Below are 4893 nucleotides of genomic sequence, written 5' to 3' on the forward strand. Positions count from 1 at the left end.
GAATTAGGGTTAGTGTGGCCGCAATTCGATGGTATTGACCTCCGGGAGCTATCCCACAGTGCACCATTGGGACCGCTCTGGACAGCAATCTGAACTCAGATGCACTGGCCAGGTAGACAGGAAAAGCCCCGCGAACATTTGAATTTTATTTCCTGTTTGCCCAGCGTGGAGAGCACAGGTGACCACAGAGAGCTCATCAGCACAGGTAACCATGCAGGCCGATAATCGAAAAAGAGCACCAGCATGGACTGTACGGGAGGTACTGGATCTGATCGCTATATGGGGAGAGGATTCAGTGCTAGCAGAACTTCGTTCGAAAAGACGAAATGCCAAAACTTTTGAAAAAATCTCCAAGGGCATGATGGAGAGAGGCGACAATAGGGACTCAGATCAGTGCCACGTGAAAGTCAAGGAGCTCAGACAAGCCTATCAAAAAACAAAGGAGGCAAACGGTCGCTCCGGGTCAGAGCCGCGGACATGCCGCTTCTACGCCAAGCTGCATGCAATTCTAGGGGGGGCCGCTACCACTACCCCACCTCTGACCGTGGATTCCGAGGCAGGGGTAATCTCATCAGCCACACCTGAGGATTCTGCGGACGGGGAAGAGGAGGAGGAGGACGAGTTTGCGGAGAGCACACAGCACTCCGTTCTCCCCAACAGCCAGGATCTTTTTCTCAGCCTGACTGAAGTACCCTCCCAAGCCAGTATCCAAGCCCATGACCCCATGGAAGGGATCTCAGGTGAGTTTACCTTTTAAAATATAAAACTTGTTTTAAAAGCAAGCGTTTTTTAATGATTACTTTGCCCTGAGAACTTGGGATGCATTCGCGGCCAGTACAGCTACTGGAAAAGTCTGTTAACGTGTGGGGATGGAGCGGGAATCCTCCAGGGACATCTCCATGAAGCTCTCCTGGAGGTACTCCAAAAGCCTTGCCACAAGGTTTCTGGGCAGTGCAGCCTTATTCCGTCCTCCATGGTAGGACACTTGACCACGCCATGCTTGCAGCAAGTAATCTGGTATCATTGCATGACAAAGCCTGGCAGCGTATGGTCCCGGTGTTTGCTGGCATTCAAGCAACATCCGTTCTTTATCTCGCTGTGTTATCCTCCGGAGAGTGATATCGCTCATGGTAACCTGGTTGAAATACGGGAATTTAATTAAGGGGACAGAGGTGGTCGTTCCTACTGGGCTGTTTGCCTGTGGCTGAAAAGAAATCCTTCCCTGCAGTTAGCCAAGCGCGGGGGGGGAATTGGCCCTGAGCTTTTCGTGTTTGGCTAGCAGGGATCTTCCCTGATACCAGCCACTCGGTGGGGGGAGGGGTACAGCGATCATCCCAGAGAATTCATGGCGGGGGGAGGGGGGGTGTTAGTTTGGTTCCTGCAGGGATCTTCCCTGATACCAGCCACGCGGTGGGGGGAGGGATAAAGCGATCAGAGAATTGGATGTGGGGGGGGGGGGGGTTAGTTTGTTTTCTGCTGCTGAAAGTTAACAGGAAAACCGCAGCACTCAACGGGCTTTGCTTGGTATGTGGGAAAGGAGGGCGCAGAAGCCGAAAGACAATGGCTTACCATGGCCGCATGCAAGCCGAATTCTGTTGCCCGGACCTGCGTCTGTGATCTCTAGCAGCAAAGCCACAGGCACTCAATATTAAGAGGCAAAATGCGACCTTGCACAGAAATCACATGTGCTATGTAATGTGAATAGTGTTTTTTACCATGAAAGAGTATAAGCATTGTTCTGTAAAATGTTTCTTTTTAAAAAATTCTCTCCGTTTTCCCCTCCCTCCAGCAGCTGCAAATTTTTCAAGCCTCCCTCCTCCGTCCCGAAGGCTATCTCAGGCGTCGGAAAAAGGCGTCGGAAAAAGAGGATGCGAGACGAGATGTTCGCGGAAATCATGGAATCCACCCGCAGTGAAAGAGCTCATCTGAATGAGTGGAAGGACACGGTTTCAAAGTATAGGAAAGATGCCAGTGAACGTGAGAGACAGAAGGGACCAACGTGAGGAGAGGAGAGACGCTCGAGATGAGAGGTGGCGGCAGGAAGATCAGAGGAGGCAGGATGCAACGCTGGGGCTGCTGCATGAGCAAACAGACATGCTCCGGCGTCTGGTGGAGCTTCAGGAACGGCAGCAGGATCACAGACTGGCGCTACAGCCCATGTATAACCCCCCTCTCCCCTCCCCATGTTCCATAGCCTCCTCACCCAGACGTGTAAGAACGCGGGGGGGAGGCTCCGTGCACCCTCCCATTCCACCCCAGTGGACAGCCCAAGCAAAAGGCTGTCATTTTTTAAACCTTTTTTTAGTGGCCTTTTCCTTCCCGCCGATCCTCCTCCCAAACCCCACCCGGGTTCTCTCCCTCTTTTTATAATCAATTAATAAAGAATAAATGATTTTTAAACAATAGTGACTTTATTTCCCTTGAAAGCAAGCTGTGATCGAAGGGGGAGGGTGGGTTCCTTACAGAGAATGAGTCAATAAAGGGGGCGGGTTTTCATCAAGGAGAAACAAACAGAAATTTCACACTGTCGCCTGGCCAGTCATGAAACTGGTTTTCAAAGCTTCTCTGATGCGCAGCGCTTCCTGGTGTGCTCTTCTAATCGCCCTGGTGTCTGGCTGCGCGTAATCAGCAGCCAGGCGATTTGCGTCAGCCTCCCACCCCGCCATAAAGGTCTCTCCCTTACTTTCACAGAGATTGTGGAGCACACAGCAAGCAGCAATAACAATGGGGATATTGGTTTGGCTGAGGTCTGACCGAGTCAGTAACGATCGCCAGCGACCTTTTAAATGTCCAAATGCACATTCTACCACCATTCTGCACTTGCTCAGCCTGTAGTTGAACAGCTCCTGACTCCTGTCCAGGCTGCTTGTGTATGGCTTCATGAGCCATGGCATTAAGGGGTAGGCTGGGTCCCCAAGGATAACTATTGGCATTTCAACATCCCCAACGGTTATTTTCTGGTCCAGGAAGTAAGTCCCTTGCTGCAGCTGTTTAAACAGAGTAGTGTTCCTGAAGACGTGAGTATCATGAACCCTTCCCGGCCAGCCCACGTTGATGTTGGTGAAACGTCCCTTGTGATCCACCAGTGCTTGCAGCACCATTGAAAAGTACCCCTGGCGGTTTATGTACTGGGTACCCTGGTGCTCCGGTGCCAAGATAGGGATATGGGTTCCATCTATCGCCCCACCACAGTTAGGGAATCCCATTGCAGCAAAGCCATCCACTATGACCTGCACATTTCCCAGAGTCACTACCTTTCGTAGCAGCAGCTCAGTGATTGCTTTGGCTACTTGCATCACAGCAGCCCCCACAGTAGATTTGCCCACTCCAAATTGATTCCCAACTGACCGGTAGCTGTCTGGTGTTGCAAGCTTCCACAGGGCTATCGCCACTCGCTTCTCAACTGTGAGGGCTGCTCTCATCTTGGTATTCTGGCGCTTCAGGGCAGGGGACAGTAAATCACAAAGTTCCATGAAAGTACCCTTACGCATGCGAAAGTTTCGCAGCCACTGGGAATCGTCCCACACCTGCAACACTATGCGGTCCCACCAGTCTGTGCTTGTTTCCCGGGCCTAGAATCGGCGTTCCACGGATAGAACCTACCCCATTAACAACATGATCTCCAAAGCACCGGGGCCCGCGGTTTGAGAGAATTCTGTGTCCGTGTCCATGTCCTCATCACTCTCGTTGCTGCGCTGCCGTCGCCGCCTCCTCCTCGCCTCGTTTTTCTGGTCCTGGTTCAGCATAAACTGCACGAGAATGCGCGAGGTGTTTACAATGTTTATGACTGCTGTCTTGAGCTGAGCGGGGTCCATGCTTGCCATTGTATGGCATCTGCAGTGTTCACCCAGGAAAAAAGGCGCGAAACGGTTGTCTGCCGTTGCTTTCATGGAGGGAGGGGTGAGGCTGTACCCAGAACCACCTGAGACAATGTTTTTTGCCCCATCAGGCACTGGGATCTCAACCCAGAATTCCAATGGGCGGGGGAGACTGCGGGAACTATGGGATAGCTATGGGATAACTACCCACAGTGCAACGCCCTGGAAATTGACGCTAGCCCCGATACATGCACGCACACCGCCGAATTAATGTGCTTAGTGTGGCCGCATACATTCGACTTTATACAATCTGTTTCCAAAATTCGAATTCTGTAAATTCGGATTAATCCCGTAGTGTAGACATACCCTATATTGCAGTATTTTATGAGAATAGAGGAACAGATCTAGGCAGTCTCTCCTTGATTTGGCATTATAACTGCACATACAGACTCTGTTTTCCATATAACATTTTGAAGTTAAAAAAACACTGTGTAATTGCAAAGTAGGAAGCACGGTCTTGTGATTAAGGCACTGTACTGGCGTTTAGGGGATCTAAATTCAGCTTGAGTCCCTACAAGAGACTTCTTACTTGACTTTCCATAACTCAAGGCCCTCCTGACCATGAAAATTTCTCTGTGTGGGTGATGCCCACACCAATAGTTGGAGACAGGAAGGCATGACTCACCTGTATATATCCATTTGTAGCAATGGCCTACGTTGTTTGCTGTCTCACATCCCCATTTGTAAAATGGAAATAATAATACTTGTGTACCTTAATGGGTGTTGGCAGTGCTGGTCAGAGCAGTTGATACAAAGCAAAGAGATGACTAGTATATTTAAAATAAACATTAGAATTGTAGGGGAACGCTTTTTGTTGAAGAGGGTGTAGTGGCACAAACTGCAACCGGCACATTTTCCCAGCAGGAGGAAGCACCTTTCCAAGTGACTACTAGCCCTTTAAGAGCAGAACCCTCCCCGGAGAGACCTGGAACTTTTGCGACAGAGAGAGATTGTGACGCAATCAGCGGGCGTTCGATGGAACGCGTCAGCCGGTTCCAGCGGGTCGGCGGGAGGG

The sequence above is a fragment of the Emys orbicularis genome, chromosome 1, assembly GCF_028017835.1.
Source record: "Emys orbicularis isolate rEmyOrb1 chromosome 1, rEmyOrb1.hap1, whole genome shotgun sequence".
In the NCBI taxonomy this organism is placed as follows: Eukaryota; Metazoa; Chordata; order Testudines; family Emydidae; genus Emys; species Emys orbicularis.